This window comes from Melospiza melodia, chromosome 1 (genome assembly GCF_035770615.1).
Source record: "Melospiza melodia melodia isolate bMelMel2 chromosome 1, bMelMel2.pri, whole genome shotgun sequence".
NCBI lineage: Eukaryota > Metazoa > Chordata > Aves > Passeriformes > Passerellidae > Melospiza > Melospiza melodia.
In genome coordinates, this window is record NC_086194.1 from 107618696 (window position 1) to 107637428 (window position 18733).

Below are 18733 nucleotides of genomic sequence, written 5' to 3' on the forward strand. Positions count from 1 at the left end.
AAAACCATTTAAATTAGGTCAGCCCATCGCCTGTGGAAAACCGATTATTCTTCATCTTTTTCACAGTAACACCAATGCATCCGGTAAATTTCAACAGGCTAAAGAGTTTTAGGATGCCAGTAGTCTTCTTCTCAGAAGTTAATATAAGAGAAGAATATTTCATGGGGCTATGCTTATTTGATGGATTTTGAAAGGTTTTATTATTCATCTGTTCGGTACAATTCAGCAAGAAAGTTCTGAGGAGGTGATGAGAGAAAGCAGATCATACTAGTCTGAAAACAATTCATTAAAAGCAAACCTGCACTTCAGAAAAATCTGAGAAATGTAGGTCAGCACAATAAATTTCTATTCTTCTCTCTCTGAGTAGGAAGACTACACTTTTAATTCATCAGAAGCAACTTTTTAATTCATAAGTCAATTTTTAATTGACCATTTGAAAAAAATATAATTATGTTTCTAAAAATGGTGGGCCTTGGAATAAAGGCAGAATAACAAACATAGAAGTGGCTGACTACAGCTGAAAAACAAGGATGAACTTCATACACAAAGGCAGAAGCTATTGGTTCATGCTTCCTTTCCAACAAATTAACACAATGCATTATACTTACAAAAGTAGAAGCTCTTGTGAGGTTAAAATCTCTCATTACATAGAAAAGCAATACCAAAAATGGAACAACAGTGATGCACTCCAACTACAACTCTGTCAAACTGCTTACAACTGTATGGAACTACGTGATTGTGTACTTGAACCTCTGATTCTCCCTATTTTCAGAATCACAGAATCATAGAATATTTCAAGTAGGAAGGGACCTTCTTACTCAGGCAGTCTTTACTTAACCTTTAAACTTTTAAGATTAGCTCTAAATACTTCTACGTAGTAAGGAAATAACATTTCTGAATTGAAAAAAATGGCTTTTGTAAAGTTTGGCTTTTAAAACAAGTTCTTACAGTTAATGCAAGAAAGTTAATTGAAAATGCAATGTTATTTTGGTACCTATAATTTTCAGAAACAACTATAGTCACTGAACTTCTGAAAACAGTTTATAATTTCACAAATCGGTGCTTAATGGTTTCTCAAATGAGTTTGTAAAAATGCCAAATTCCCTCAATACAGCATTTTTAAGAATGGAACAAAAGATTATTTACACAACTGCTCAAATGAAAACCTTTGAAAACCCTTAAATCACATTTAGATTGACTTTATGAAAACCCTGTCTTGCTTGCAGGAAGAAACTGCAGTGGCAAAGGTTTCAAAGGACCAGAAGAACAATATTTTAATCAAATAATAAAAAATCAAACCAATTGAATCCACAGATTTTGGATTTACATGCTTTTATTCACAGCAATTTTTGCTATGCAAGAAAAGGAATAAATTGATCCAGGAGGGAGATGAAATATTCCCTATCAGAATATAACTGTAAATATTGCAAGAGCTCAAGAGGATAGCAAAACTTTGGAAATTAAGAACACAATAAAAGTACAAAGACTACTGCTGTCATATAACCAGCTGAGATTCACTAGATGTCTATTCTATGACTTTGAAGTAGATTTCAAATGTCTGAGGCAACAACTTCATTTCTCTTTTGTTCCACAGGTTGCATAAAAATTATCTAAAACCAGACATCTCATTCAGGGATTCTTCACATATTCCTATTTTCTTAACTGCTCTAAAATTTAAAATATACTTCTATTATGTCCAGTGAGAAATCAAATTACATTACTTAATATTGCCAATCTGATAACAAAAACCAACTATACATCTTTATACAGAACTGCTTCAAATATTTGGAGCACATCATTATCCCAGGTTAACTGCAACACATAAGAAAATGAATACACAGATATATAACACCCTGAAGCAAAGAGAAGTAGGTGTTTGCATGGCCATTAAGTTATTGGCTGTTATTACAGTCCTGGCAGGTAAGTTCAAATCACTGCTAATCAAATCTTTCCCTCTTAGACTGAACCACAGAACTGCCTCTCAGGAGAGATGCAGAACAGGCAATCCTTTTTGGAAAGCAGATTTATAAGCCAAAAGACAGTTATTTCTTCTCCTGAAACAACTGCATCTTAAATTGGGTTACTGACACCTCAGATGCTCACAGAGAGTAAACATTCCTCTTCCAAACCATAGCTACTATGCATGCACACTCTGGGAGGGCTACTGAAGGTGCCTGACTAAGAGAAACACTCAGCTTGAGAATACAGGCAGTATTTTCATCACTGAGTATCAGAGGCAGCACAAAGACAATGAGCAATTCATGAGTGAAAAGCTTTTGTTGCTAACAGAGGCAAGAGATGATTTAAGCACTGAGCTCATAAAGCCTTGACATGCAATAATTAATGGCTGAAGATGCATCAGTAAGACCTATTTGAGCCTTCTGCTACCCTTCACAGCAGCCTGGAAGGCTGAAGTGGTCTAGGACCACTGGAATAGTTTTTCTTTTTGGAAGACTCACAGATAGTGACCCAGCACTTAGCTTTTTCAGCACAGCAACACTCCTGCCAATCAGCATCCCAGAGCTATAAACTGACTCCAGTTTTTAATAACTCCCTGAAGAGCTGTGTTAGCTGGACTTTCAACCCCAACACTACAGGACTTTTGGAGAAAAATTGAGGTCACATCAACACAGGTGTTCTAGGTGAGGACCTCCATTTCCTCAAGAAAAACAATGTCATGTGAGGCACAGACTGTGCAAGCTTACCATTACTCAGAGGAAACAGCTTAAAACAAAGTAATTTTAGGCTCCCTGTTGGATCTAAATGGTCTTTTAAGAAATTAAAAGCTGAACTACCGAAAATTTATATTGCAGTGGAGTAGTGTCACAGTAGCAGAGATTGGGCTATTAGTACACTATTAGCTGTCTGCAAGGAAAAGCTGTAAACACCTCCACAAGTTTCAGGCTCTCAGTCTTGTGACAGGATGTAACACAGTGTGAAGGCTTCGAGACAAAAGCAGCATCACCTGGCCTTACAAGGCATGGGTTCTCTAAGAAACAAAGCATGAAAGCAGTCAAGGATTTCTAATAATCAAAAATTCATACATTTCCAAAAATTATTTTAAATAACTTGGCAACTGTCAGTTGAGCTGTAAGTAGAATAAGCTACCTGATAGGACTTTTTTTAAAGTTAAATTTCTTTCTGAAAAAAATTTAATTTAGTATTGTGAGCAAGCTTCTTTTACACTAGATTAGACTATGTGGAAGTAAAACCACAGTAAGCTGTTTCATATTCTCAATGCTCATATTTTCCGTCTTCCTTTACCATGTTTCTGCACAGTTCAGAAAATCAAATTGACTTCCAAAATGTTTTAAAAGTTCAACCTCAAAATGTCCAACAAACTCAGAATTTACCAGCTGAGACAGAGCTAAAATGGATACTATACTTATCAATAGGTTGCTCTTCAAACAAATGTGTCAAATAATAGAATTTTCTGCAGATTTTATGATATTCAGTCTGCACATGTCAACACTCAAAAATGTCAGGCCGCATTTGCTTTTGAAGTATTTTGAGGAAATAAGCAAATTCTTCTCAAAAACAGTGATAAGCACAGACAAAAGGGTCTCAAACTGTCTCTCTACTTTGCTATTAAGTTAGAAGAGAAGAAAACTAGAAACTCAGGAGTCAGTATGAAAGAATTACAAACTTCAAGGAGAAATCCTTCACTACTTGAAGGTCAGGTGAATTCACCATCACAAAACTAGCTACATATTTTTCATAGACAAAAACTGATACAGACTCTGAACAATCAAATGAATAAATCTTATACAAGATATCCATGACACCTTCCTTTTATGTTGTAAGAAATTATTAAATCTTTCAAGCTAAGTCTCAAATGTTCAAAGATATCAAATCTCCATAAAGCTTCTGATTATTTTTTAGGTATGTATCAAAGCCACAAGCTAGAGTGGAATAAAATTGTTCATTAATTCTTCAAACACTTAAAGATGGCAGAAAACAACATAGGAAAATAGTCATCATTAAGGATGAATCACCAATGGGCAAGAATGTGATTTAAAGAAAAGCAGAGTAAGCTAATTAGAGAAAAAAAATTATTATAGAGGAGACTTCTGGAAACATTGGGTAAATTGCAGTCAATAGATTCAATCATCCTTTTGTGAGTAAGTGCAGAAAACTCTAATCCTGAAAACTTTCTACTGTAGATGAAAAATCCAGCAGGGAAAATTGAAAAAATACCAAATAACTTTGAAGAACATTTTTTCTCTGCCTTCAGCATATGTGAAAAATATTTAAAATAGAGTTTTAGAAGAAAAGCTTTGAAATAAGCACAGGTAAAGAAAAAAATCATCATACATGCTGGGGCTATAGGGTGTTTATCATAGAGAAGGTGGCTGAATTCTGCCTAGAGTAACAGCAGAACTTGCTGAAAAATCAAATGCAGATATCAAGTTAAAAACTGCTGAAAGGATAACATGTATGACTAATGGTGAAGACTTGAAGAATTACAATATATAATTTGAAAACATGGGTGACAATCACTTAACACACAGTGGGTTCTATCACCACAAGTAAAATGAAGAATGATATTGCAAGTAGAATGAAGAAAGGCAAAGAATTCAAACAAGTTAACAAGTTTTATCTCCCATTCCTTTAAAAGTGCCACTGCAGATGGTTTAAAGTAAAAATCAAAAAGTACCACACCTTGTCATGTCTAGGGAAACACCCAAATTCTAACCAAAATAAGCCTGCACTTTTGCAGGGCTAAACACTTTTTGAAATACAGAGAAAACATCAGATCTCCATCAACAAAAGTCTAGCAACAAAAACCCAAACAAAACAAACAAAAAAACCCCCATGTGCGTGTTTCTCTTTCTCTAGAAAGAAATGACAGATTAGATATGGAGAAAAAAAAGAAAAGCTATTTCTGTCAAATTTTGGGATACAATAAAGTTTTGCAAAGCTTCCCCCAAAAACTTGTGCTCCTTTGGTTTATATCCATAGGCAAATAAAAAGTCTACCTAGAGAGCAAAAAGGCAGTATTTATAGAGAAAGGCAATGTAGCTTTTAAGCACACAATCCCAGCTAAGCCTGTTCTCACATCACAAGGCTGTGTGCTCAGCAGGTAGCTTCTGCTGCTAACAACTGTTCTGTGCTTAATTAACACACAGTACTGCACTAAACATTAGATTCTTCACATCCATTCTTCCCTCTTCCTCTTAGACTCACTTGTTTTAGAGGCAGTTTTGCTTAATTCTGTCTTTTCAGAGATCACTGATAACAAAAATTTGACAAATATCACACTTTTATATCCTTTGTTTTAATTGTTAATCCATGCAAATGTACACATGGTATAAAAAGAGCAACTATGGGATTTTCTTCAACCATGAGATTCATCAATTTTTCCATGTAAAGTTTATTTCTAAAATAGGCAATATCCAAATTTTGAGTTGTACACTGAAGAGGGGAACAAGAAAAGAACTCTCAGATAAAAAGCTAAAAAGGCAGAATAATAAATGCAGAGTTCTGGAAATTCTTTAGAACTTGAGAATACTTTCCAGACTGGACAAGACAAGAAGAATCTGATAGGGAGAAGTTGCTAGAATAGCTTTCAAGCAGACTTTTATTGCAATGGCTCTTCTTCAGGACTGAAGTCCTGGATCTTTGTCCATGTGGAATCCTGGTCTTAAGCACTGGTACTGGTATCTCCACAGGAACTGAGCCTAAACTCTTGAATTCAGACTTCAGGTGAGCTTCAGAGGTTCATATGCTGACATCACAAGAGAATTCACAGAAGTATCAGTACTTTTGAGCAAAGCCTTGCAAAGGGGCTGGTTTCGCACTGAGACATTCTCACCACAGAGTTCTGCCCTCCCTTTCCTTTTCAGTGCCTTTTTCCTTTGTTGCTCAAGCACGCAAAGTATCCCTAACTCTGGCAGGGAGCAGCCATGACCAATTCAGGTCCCTGCAAGCAGATGCCCCCTCCCACCCCATTGCTCTTACACTGCATCTCCTAGTTTGCTGTCACACCAACAAAAATCAAGATAACAGGTAATGTAGAGACAGGATAGAAAATTATCTGCTACTGCTGGACTCAAAACTCCAAAAGAAGAGCAGGAGAAAGTGACAGAAGAACCCACCTAAGAAATATAATTCAGCACATATAATTCAAAAAGCCAGGGGCACACAGTATCCACCCATCCAATAAATCTGTATTTGTAATTGTAAAAGTGGATAAATATGGGCCAAATCACAGAGATTTTAATTGATCATGCACATACTACTTCTCAGCTTTCAACTTAATTGAAAAATAAATATAAACTTTACATTCAAGGTCACATTTGGTCAAAAGCAGCACTATGGAAAAGATAAACTGAGTTCCACAGAAATAGAAGTCCTATTTCATTAACAGCTTCAAAAATCCGCACTTTTTTTTTTAAAAAAAAAGAACAAACTGATCATGCTTTGAGTTCATTTATGGGAGAAAACACTAAAAAAGCAAAAATCAATAAAAGAAAAAAAGTAGTTTTTACTTAAGCCCTGGAAATTATTTAAACAAGGTCATTTTCAAAAGAAAATGCTACATTTTCATTATTCTATAAGAAATGCTTTTTAAACGTTGCTGCATTTTATTTCTTGAATATTTCTTTTTCTTTCTTAAATATTCCTTAGAAAAAAAAAATGGCAATTCTCTCAGACATTAAACTTCAAGATTATTCTCTTAAAGCTAGTGATTCCAAAACATGTTTTTCATCTAGCCTAACTTGTATGCTTTCATCCTAGTTTGACAAATTTAAATAAAATAGCCATATCATGATATGGAGAATACATCAGTAAGGTAAAGGAGCAAATAAAATTTAGAATTTTTTATTTGTTGTGCTGTACAGCAGTCCAGAGAAGTCTGAAGAGTGGGATATGCAATTTGAGGCAGAAAGATTATTTTGTGGAAGAGTTCATTGTTTCCCCAGTTACCTGTAAGTGTGATGATAACAATTTTCTGCATAGTTGCATAGGGAAAAAAATCAGCAGAACATTCAGGAAGGCAGGTAGGCATCAGACTTCGGTGAAGCACTTCAATTTCTTCAATACTTTGGTGCTTATTACTTTGCTTTTTTTTTCCCCAGAAACTGTCAGGCACTTCATGAAAAAACAGCTAGTGTATTTAATTTGACATAAAATGATTTTTGAAGGTATAAAGCTTGTAGCAACTTGAGCTGTTTTACAATTCAAAATTAATTCCTGACTAGAAGCCAAGAGACAAACAGGTCACCATAAAAAAGGTCAATCTGTCAGACAATATTAAAGAAAGGAATGTGATGGAGCTGTTTTGGAAATTCAACTATATAATAATTGAAAATCACAGAATTTGAGAAATAAAATCACTGCTACAATTTAAATTAAATCAGAGATCAGATATTTTTTAAAACATCTTCTAAAATTCTGTGCTCCAAGACAATTGAAATTACTCTTCAATACCTTTCCTGAAATATTTTCACCTTCTCTGAAAGCTCTAGAATTTTTACAAGGAGAGATAGTAGAGATGCCTTAGAAGCCAGAGCATGGTTAAAGATTTATCAGCACACTATTCCTGTGTAAGTAGCTGCTACTCCAACACACCAGCCTTCTGCTCTGCCAGCAAAAATCTACACAGCAACAAAGAAACTTAATCAGAGAACTGACACAGATGAAAAAGAACCAAGAACAATTGTGTTTATTCATCCACATTAGTCTCTCAGTGCAGACTCAGACCAATTGGGTATTCTCTCCAAAAGAAGTTATTTCTACTCAAATCTGTGTTCTCACTAAACTCAACATTAGTCAGCAACCACAGAAGAGGTAATTGGGCCATCATGAAAAAAAATAGTGAAGATACCATTTGAGTGGCCAAAAGAAGTAAACCCAGAAGTAAAAAACTGCTCTACTGTTTTTTACCCTAGATTTTTTTTTTCTTATCAGCCTCTGCTACTAAAGAGTATTAGGTAGTAATTTTGGATATACTTTTTCCTCTCCTCTAAACTGATACTTGTTCCAGTTATACTCATACATATATATATATTTATATATTCTGAAGGACTGAATTTAAGACTACATGTTAGATCTTTTGAAGTTGACTGGAAAAGGACCCACTCAAACATGAAACACACTTTTCCCATTTTACAATGCTGAACCCGAACCTCAGAATTGGACCCAAAGAGTCCTTCAAAACTCAGTCTGTAAAAACTAATCTATGAAAACTACTAATAGGTTTCAGGAAAGAAAAAAATCAGGATGAAAAATTAGCACGAAATGTCAATACCAGTGACTCCAAGTGCAGGACACCATTTAACACGCTAAATACAACTGCACTGGTTCAACTTTTCTGCCAAAGGAAGTGGACCTGTCACAGCACATCTTTGCCTGTCCATCCCACTAAACTTTGGCTTTCCATCTTGCTTCAATCAAGCTTTAAAAAAGCGTAGGAGAGGCACACAGAGAGGAGGCTTCAGGAGTGCTCAGTTGTTAAACACCTCACTGCACAGCCAATGACTACACAGTGGTGGTTTAATAAATCATCTCTTGTCTGACAAGGATGCTTTAAGGGGACTGTGTTTGTTGTAGAAACACAGAAAATAAAACTCGGGCTTTCTTAGGTCATCTGGATGGAAAGTGGATCTGAATTTCAGTTCACTGGACTAAATAACTCTTTTCAAGATATTCTGAGAGGGTAAAGGTGAATTTAGAAAAACTAATAATGAGGTCCTTTATCCACTTGGACACTGTGCTTCCCAATACTCAGAGAAAACCACAGGAACAGTTTAATTAGGTCTGCACTAACATCTAAAGGGATTCTTAAGGAAACTTGTTTAATAGCTGCAGACAACTGAACTGGTGGAACAGGATACAGAAGGAACAGTAAAATATGGAATATGCATGCAGACTATTGACCCTGGCTGGACTCCAGGTGCCCAAAGTCACTGTCCAATCCTTCCTCAGCTGGACAAGGGAAAGAAAATATGACACAGGGTTTGTGAGTCAAGATAAGGGCAGGGAGAAATCTCTCACTATCACAGGCCAAACAGATTCAAGATGGGGAAATCAGTTCAGTTTATTACCAATCAAATCAGACTAGGATAAGAAATAAAACCAAATCTTTAAAAAACTTTCCTCATGCCCCTCCCAGCTTCCCAGGCTCAACTTCTCTCCCAGTCTTCTTAACCTTCTCCTCCCCCTAGCAGCACAGGGGAACAGGGAATGAGGGTTAAAATCAGTTCATCCTGGCTCTGCCTCTCCTTCCTCCACAGAGGGAGGATTACTCACACTTCTCCCCTGCTCCCACAGGAAGCAGCCCTTGACAAACTTCTCCAACCTGAGTCCTTCCCATGAGCTGCAGTCCTTCATGAACTGCTTCCATAGGGTGCAGCCCTTCAGGAACACTGCTCCAGCATGGGTTTCCTGCGCAGTACCCCAGAGACTCCACCTCTGTCAGGGATAGGCTCAGCCTTGGCCAGTGGCAGGTCCCTCTGGGAGATAACTGCCATGGGTTCCACTGGACACAGGGGAAGTTTCTAGCAGCTTCCCAGAGAAGATGCCTCTAAGTAAGTCACTGGCAAAACCCTGCCACACAAGCCCAGTGCAATCCAGTGACAAAGCACACGTGCAGTCTAAGTGGTCCCTTTGCTCTGAAACACACCCAAAGCAGACAGACCTGACCAAAGCACCAAAAACTCCTGGAACACATTTTGTACTCACCTCCTCTGCAGGTTTACAGCCATCTGGATGGTCCAGCAGCACTGGTGGCAAAATCCTGACCCATTGCTGCAGAGCACCTGTAGCAGGAACCGTACAGCAACAGACTGGCCTAGGCCATTCCAACATGGACGTAGGAAGCAAAAGAGGTATTCCACCAGAAAGGTCTTAAGGCTGTCCTAGAGGAAAAACAGAAAGTTCCCAGCTCAGTTCTGGCAGAGCTTGAGGTGCAAGGGGAAGAAAGTTTCCCATTTAAGATTTCAAAATCTAAAATCCCATGCAAGGGAGAAGGAGTCAAAGACTGTTTCTAAAAAGAGGCAGTGAACTGTGCTTGTGAGGAAAACAACATATGCAGAGAAGAGTGGAGAGGTGGAACAAGTCATCAACATTTTTTAGCCTTCCAGATGATATGATTTAAGTGGGAGGACTGCCTGTCCTCCCAAATAAGCTGTTATCTATTTTTGAGTTCTATATATGTCGTTCTCTATCCAATCATGAATACTTAGCACAACAAACTATGAATTGTTCTCAATAAGGCAAGAAAACAGCCTCCTCAAAAACAGCACACATTCACATGAGCAGCTCCCCAGATGATCACTCTTTTGGACAAAATCTTCCTATACATATTCTAGTTTATAGATGTAGGGGTTTTTACATTCTTTCATCTCTCGCCCACAAGTTAAACATTAGCATTTATAATGACAGCTTTTGGGAAAAAAAAAGGTGTTATTACAGTAACACAGACTTGACGCTTAAGAAGCAACGTTTTTTCACTTCTAGAAAAAAAAAGTGACACCTGAAAAATGATGTCTGAGCCTTTCCAAGTCTTTTCCATTAAAACTGTAGCAATAGTGAATGAATTCCTTCAAATCTCTGCCTTTGCCCAGTTAACACAGCAATGTCTGAAGGAAATTCTAAACAGCTGAAAACTAAAGAATGTGTCTTAACATTCAAGAGAGATTTGTTCAATTTTTAATGCAATTGAAATTTGTCTACACTTGGGTAATATTTACCATACATTATTCAAGCTTGTATCTTGCACTTGCCATATTATATCTGAACCTATTGAACTAGTCAAGTTTCTTGCTCTGCATGTTTAAACTGTTACCTCTAGGTATCTATCCAGGTGAAAAACTTTGTACAAAGGAGGGAAAAAAAAAATTGCTGATACTATGGTAACACAACAGTATGGAGAAAGGGTAAAGAAGGTTAAGATTGGCAGTGATAGAAAAGGTGTTTGTCAACCACTTAATTATTAATTATTACCCCAATACTGAAGCAGATAAAATTAGTGTAATACTTGGTAGTTTCTCTCTTTTTTTTTTTTTTGCATACCAAAGTAGAAGGGGAAAATGTCTTGGCTTAAAGTCTGAATATTAATAGAACTGGCTAAAGAGCTCCTTGAAATGATACCAATTTGTACCAAATCTGAAAAAAACAGGGAAGTTTCAAGGGCCCGAAAAAAATGATCCAAGATACATCCAGCAGGAAACTTAACATAAATAATGTTTTTTTATTTTCTGAACATGTTAATATAATAGATTGTGACATCATGCTGAAGAGACCCAGCCTCCTTTATCAAAGCCAATTAGCTGTTGCCTTCAAGAGGTTAAACAGATTTCCAAGATATATCTGACTAGGCTCTACACACTGCAGTGTAGCATGCAATACACCCACACAAAAAAAAAAAAAGAATGTTGCTTATGTTAAATTAGCCTTTTGTGTAGCACTTTTCTTCACTAAAACACAGGTGTCTTACAGAGGTGGGTGGAGAACATGATCCATTTTTACTGATGAGGAAACAGGTCTGTTCCTGGCCAAGTGGCTGGCAAGTCTGGGAGCTAATTTCTTCTACCTGCTCTAAAGTTTAAACTGAAGTATCTCTCTCTACATTTGCCTGGTTGGATGAAGAGCCTTACTTTAGTGATTTTGCTAATTTATATATTTTTTTCAAAGGATCCTAAGATTCTTTGCTCAGTGCTGTCCAGACCCTGAAGTAGCCCCTACAAAACACAAAACCAGAGCCAAACAGTAAGAGGAGGACACAGGGAATGGCCCATGTTGCCATTAGTAAGCAAGGCACAGCTACCAAGGGAAGATGTTCACTTATTTGTAGTGAGCTTCCACACACTTAAAAGCTTATTATTTCCCTTGATCTTTTCTCTGGGTTACAAAAATGCCAATTCAATCATGCCTTCTGCACACAGCACCTTTTCTAAATCATCAGTCATTACACTCCTGAGACAAATTAAGTGTGCCTACATCTTTCTTGAAGTACACTGGCCAAAACAGATACAGCACTTGAATTTCATAATATAGAACAAAGCAAAAGGTTCAACTCCACATCCTCCAGATTATACCACCAATTAGTCATGTCAATACATACACACAGTTCTTCTTTGTCAACCATACTGCAGTGTCAGCTCTCATTTTATAATCCATGGTGAGGAATGGAGTGGCAGGAGAAACTTAACAGATGTTCTCCATATTTTATTTTGACCTAAATATAAAGCATTCAACTTATTCTTCTAAATTAAATCCTCTTCTCCCAGGCCATCTTTCCAATATTTAAGATTTTTCTGAATTGCCATTCCACCTTTGTGTAACTGCATTTATTCCCAAACACATCTTTAGATTTCATAACCATATGCTAATTAGCCAGTATGAACAAGAACAGTTAACTGAAACAATTTTACAAAATCCCATACAATATGCTTTCCTTGCTACTAAAGAGAACTACTGAAAAACCTCTGGCTACTGTTAACCTAATGAGTTTACACATATCCTAAAATAGCTTTTTTTATCTAGGCCATATTTCCTTAGTTTGCTCTGTAAGAGTATCACAGTTTCAGAAAGCTTGTGGCTTTCTCCAGTCCACAAGCTTCCTGTTAGAGAGGATATTACATGGCCTTCATTATGCATTTCTGATCTTCTCAGAATCATAACATGGTTTGGATTGGAAGGAAACTTTAAAGACCATCCAGTTCCAGCCCCCCACCACAGGAAGGGACACCTTCCACCACAACGGGTTGCTGAAGCCCCATCCAATCTGGCTGTGAATACTTCCAGGGACTGAGCATCCATAACATCTCCATAACACCCATAACCTATTCTCATGCCTCACCACCCTCACAATAAAGTTCTTTTTATATCTAATCTGTATCTACCTTCTTTCAGTTTAAAGCAGTTACCCATTGTCCTATAATTATGTGTCCTTGTAAAAATCCCCTCCCCAACTCTCTTTTAGCCTGCTTTAGGTAGCGGAAGGTCTAAGGTCTCCCTGGAGCCCTCTCTCCTCCAGGCAGAAATCTCTCAGCCTGTCTGCACAGGAGATGTGCTCCAGCCCTCTGACCATCTCGGTGTCCCTGCTCTGGACTCTCCAGCAGGTGCCCATGGTTTCTTTGCTGGAGGCCCAGAGCTGGGCACTGCACTGCAGCTGGGCTCTCACCAGAGCAGAGCAGAGCCCCCCACCCCTTGCCCTGCTGCCCATGCTGCTTTGGATGCAGCCCAGGGCATGCTCATCCTTCTGGGCTGGGAGTGCACATTGCTGGGTCATCTCGAGCTTCTCATCCACCAAAAAACCACTCCCCACCCAACCTGCAATTGTAGGCCAGGCCAATTCCCCATCCCCCCACTCCTGCTCACATACAGGGCAGGATGTTCTGTGGTATGGAACATCCCTTTGGCCAGTTTGGCTCAGCTGAACCAGCCGTGCTCCCTCCCAGCTTTTTGCACACCCCCTCACCATGAAGAGCATGAGGCACTAAAAATTCCTGGCCTTGGAGTAAGTCCTACTTAGCAACAACTAAAACATCAGTGTGTTATCAACATAATTCTCATACTGAATCCAAAACGCAACTCTCTGCCAGCTACTAAGAAGAAAATAAATTCTATCACAGCCAAAACCAGGACATCACTTAAAAATGAAGAAAGGTTTATTTGAAACTTATTTAAACCTAAACAAATTTTAGCCAGTCAATCTAAAATACTGACCAGATTCACAGCCACAATGTTTGTAGAGTGCAAAATATAACTCATATACAAGCAAGTGGCTAAACTGAATAGTCTCAATATTTGCATTGCTATTATGCAGAGAACTTTCTTCTGATACATTTAATGTTTAAAACAGCAACAATCATGCAGGGCTATCTATGCCAAATGAAATAGCTATCCCTACTTGTCACACTCCACTTACCACTTTTACCTCTTCCTAAATAATACAGATTGACCGTATGATTTTTTTGGCCACGCATTACCTTTCTAGTCTGTGCAGTCAATTTCTTTTGTATTCAGTAAAACACTTCCCCACACATACAAATCATGCATGCGCCATAAAATATGGAGCCAACCCCATTGCATCAACTTTTTTTTCTACAAACTCATTACAATGGTATGATCCCACACAAGGTCAGAAAAATCAGTGCTAGAGACTGAACAGAAAAGCATTACTAGGGTGGCATTAAGCTCTGAAGGAAACAAATTTGTAACACTGAGAAAACCACATCATCTTCCTGTTATTCCTGAAGTGACCAAAAATACATAAAAAACCCAGAGCACAACAAAACAACCACAATTTTGTTTCATAAGTCTCCATGGTTTTATCTGATACAGAAAGACAGCAAGGGCGAAAAAAAATTATTTGAGTAAATCTTTCTTAAGGGAGACAATTAAAAGATTTTTTTTTCTGCTCTTTATTTCAAAAAAAAAAAAAAAGATTCATAGGCATCATTTATAACAGAAGCAGCAAAACCATAAAGACAGGTATTATGTTGAACAGCTGTTAAGTACACACTGCTATCATAGTATCTCACCAAAACTTAGGGAAAAACTGTCAAGGTAACAGAGGCTTTGATCAGACTGACATCTAAAATGCATGTCACTGCTTTTCTTGGCCTTCACTAACAAGTTGTTCACCAACCAAGCAATGATTCTGGCACACACAGCCATGCAAACAGTGCAGCAGCACCTTCTTCTCACAGGTCTCCTGCTGCCCATGGGGACAGGGACTCAAAGCAGCACAAGCCAACACAAGCAGTGTGTGAAAGGGAGCAAAAGTGGTTGATCCAACAGAGGTATTTTGAAGTAAATATGATTTTTAGAAGTCAACTGTAAATAACACCCCAACTGTAAAATACACCCCAACCAAATCAAGACTACTGAAAAGCTCTATTTCATGTTGCTTGAGAGCACTACACCGCTGGAAAGAACCAGAAAAAAACCCAAAAACACAGGACAGTCTACTGCTCTCACCAGTGAAGTGTATACTGTCATATTCTGCATCACTACTAAATCCCTTTGGACTGTAAGAAATAGCTTTTTCATATTATGAACTACCTACACAGAATTGTTCAATTCACCCCAAAAAATAAAATAAAATAAAATAATAGAGAAAAAGCTATCTTTCATAACCTCACAACTGCTCTCCAAAAAGACAAAACCCCAAATTCTTCAAAAATCAGGAGAAGCACTGCAGGTTTGTAAAGATGATATAAATCTTTCTAAAATGTCATGATTCAAAAACATTAGTAAGGCAATCAGCAAAACCAGTTTATTTTGATAGCATTAACTTACATCAGCTTTAAGTAGGAGCACAGAGCATCAATCCAGACATGCTTGCCTCCAGTGGGACTATCAACAAAGAGTTGTGTGTTGACTGCTGCGAGCTGGCAGACACCCTCTGCACCTTCTCTTCAGCCACCAGGAAACACTACCCTCATTGTTCCACAAGCATGCAAAGCAACCAGCACTGGTGTGTATGGAGGATGTGAGCCACAGTGACAAATGCATCAGACTCCTCTCAGCCCCTTCAGCTGACAAAACATTCACTATGAAGGAATCCAGAAGCCAAAAAAAAAATTAATGTTTGTGTCAACTAAAGTGTTTTGTTTGCATTTGTTTGTTTATAAAGAGTGGGTAGCGTAGTTTTCCAGTAATGTTTCCATTGTAATAGGCTATAAAAACAAAGACTGAGCTGTACTTTGCTCTAAAAATTCCACTTTCCTATCCAATTTCAAATGCAGTCTTGTCCTCTCACGCTTGCTGGGAAGAGCTCAGGTGGGCCCAGCAGCAGATGCACATCCCTGCCACTGCAGACAAGACATTTCCTGTGCAAAGAGCACTGACTCTGGACCTCACACGCAACTCTTCACCACAGGCTACACGAAGCTCAGGAGACATCAGATGGTTATCACTCACTCCAACAGATAAGTCATCTCCCCAAAAAACACCAGCATGGCAGCAGCCTCAGACCCAGCAGCAGCAGTCAGGCAGGATCACCAGCCCATCCAGGGCTCAAACCAGCAACAACCCCAGCTACACATATCTGTGTGCATAGCCATGTACACAACGTTAATTTCTTCACTTAGTTCTTACAAATGTAGCTCAGTTTCCATTTTCAGAATACTGCTCTTTGCTAGAAAAAGTGTACATAATATTAACCCTGGCAAATGCATAAACAAGGGCCTCTTCAGCTGAGAAAGATGGGGCTTTAACATTTTCTAGTCTTCCCCAACTCATGAGAAAAGACCAAATGTTTCCAGACCTACTGAGTAAAAACATCCTATTTAATAATGAATGCAAAATAGCTAAATACATAACTACATTAAAATCAATGACAGCTGCCCTCATAAATTTTACATTCTGTAAAATTGCATGCCCTATGATCAATGTTTTTTTCAACAGCATGCAGAGGGCTTCAGGAGAGTTGCCTGCTTTATTCTAGATTTAATATTCAAATGAATAATCTGTAACCTCCCTTTCTCTGATCTGATGCAAACACCCAGACAGTAGTAAAGCTTACAGGTGTAGATGGCACAGGAGAACGTTTTAGGGGGAAAACATGTATATGAGTTATTCCCATACCCATTTTATTAATTTCCACTGATAATTACTAATGGAACTACAGAGTGAAATAACTGCAAGTACTTCCCATTACCTCAGAGATGATCAGAGGGATCCAAAGGTACAGGTATATATTCAAATATACAGCCTTAATGGTGCTTAAAGGACTACAACCTCTGCCTTCCATGGGCCAAGAAATCAGTTCTCAAGTGTTAACAACTGCAGGATAATAAAGTTACAGCAACTCTATCCTATATGCAGAGAAAGAGAACTGAGTTGTTCTACTTCTAATCAAAGGCTTAGATTTTTTGAGTTCACACACACAGAGTATTATAGCAGGAATGACAGCACATTACTTAAGAGTGAGAAAAGTGGGAGGGGGAAGTAACCAAGCAAGATCCTAAGACTTGCCATTCACAAGAGGCAGTACTTGAAATAAATCATCCAGTAAATTTGCAAAAGCAAATGTCACATTTACACAATGCTTCTCAACATTTACAAAGGGCATCAATAATATTAATATTTTCTCACAAAGATAATAAACAAAGTGCTAAGTGGTAGAAAAATCTCCAAAGTAAAACCACTGCTCCACACAACTAATTATGTCTCTTTGGACACTGAGAAATCATTCCTTGCAGCTCTCTGGCATGAGACAGGCCACTGTCTATTCAGCTCTATAGCTTCATTGCGAAAGAAATATAAATATTGGAGTTCTAAATTAAATCATTTGTGGCTGTACACAAAGCTAAAAAAAGGCTGTTTATATATTTACCAACTTAGGAACCAAATGAAACTATAAAAAAACCCTCACAAATCTAACAGGAAGTAGTTTCTTGCACTATGTAATTAGCACTTGTTAATCAAAGAGGAAAATGAGAAAATTGTATTCTTGTCCACAAGCTTTTACTAAGTCTAAATGATCACACACTACAATATTAGCCTCCAGTATGTAATTGAAATCTTAGAGACAGCTGTTTAAGAGGTGAACAAGCACATCATAACTCCAAAGTCCAAAATAACACATTGCTTATTAGGAGGACTTTAACTCAGGGAACAGATAAGTTTACAGTACACAAGAGTAAACCTTTAGAAAAAAAGTTACCCTAGGGCACAGAAGTAGTACAGACAACCTCCCCTAGGAAAAAAAAAAAAAAAAAAAAAAAAAAAAAAAAAAAAAAAAAAAAAAAAAAAGTAAAAAGTCTGGCCTAGGGACTCAGTCCTTTGAAAATATTAATGTTCTATTTAAAAACAAAATTTTGTGGTGAGGGAAATAAATAGTGAAGAGGGAATGGTTTTCTGCCTTCTGCCAGATTTAAAGCTTTTCAGTAAGACTGTCTGTCAGTGTCAACAGGAGAAAACATACCCAAACCAACAAACTGCTTGGCTGAGCATATGTCTTCATGCACAAATACGAACCCTCCCACAGAAATTCTAGTTTCAGATATATGCATCTGCCTCCAGGCAAAGCTCTGCTGCTTGCAACAGTATCTGAAATTTGGCTGAGCTGACAAATGACTATCATTTCTCACTTGCAAGAGTAGCAAGATCACTTTACACAACAGCAGCGACAAAATATTCCATTTTTCTAAGAAAAATAAAGCAGGCAAACTTTTTCTGGCTTCAGGTGAGATAATGGTCCCTAATTGAGGAAGTTTTGTTTACCATGGAGGAACACAGGAAGCATTACGTTATCAAGTTTCCAAAACAATGGATTCAGTTAGCAATACCAATCCCAATTTTTTTCTTGTCCCTTTTTTGTAAAGACAGTAACTACTTTCAGGTAGTTGAAACAGCATTCTGAGAGCCATTAACACTGTCAAAACAAGGATGAGGAAACTGCGACAATAACCCAATGAATTAGCTCTTCTAAAAAAAGCACTGCTGTTTTAATGCAGCCTTTGGCAATGCAGCAATCCAGCCCACAGTTTCCCAAATCATGCTGCAAACCTTCAGGTTTCTTCCTAGAAATATCCCATTTCATTTGATTTACTAATTGCTGAGTCAGTCAGCTGTTTGCAGCATCTTTCTTTTTACAAACACAAACCCAAAAGATATTTCAGTATGCAGGAAACAAGGTATGCAGTTTAATATACATCATGCTTAAAAGAAGTGGAAAAAAATGTCAAGAAAGCTGAAAATCAGCACTGCAGCTCAAGGACTGCATAATGACACCCCTAGTCCCTAAGCATTTGCTCTATCCCCACACTCC

General features: G+C 37.8%; 1 protein-coding gene across 2 annotated transcripts in view; it reads right to left on the bottom strand.

Annotated features, from left to right (window-relative positions):
* GALNT1 (polypeptide N-acetylgalactosaminyltransferase 1) overlaps nucleotides 1-18733 on the bottom strand; it is an 86332-nt gene that overhangs the window by 51479 nt on the left and 16120 nt on the right. The window contains exons 1-2 of one of the 2 annotated variants that reach the window (XM_063163662.1): nucleotides 15256-15371; nucleotides 9688-9863 (exon numbers count right to left, since the gene is read on the bottom strand). The gene's annotated coding sequence lies outside the window, so the exon portion shown is untranslated. Of the gene's footprint in view, nucleotides 1-9687; nucleotides 9864-15255; nucleotides 15372-18733 lie in introns of those variants that run through there. The other variant, XM_063163670.1, reaches the window with a different exon arrangement.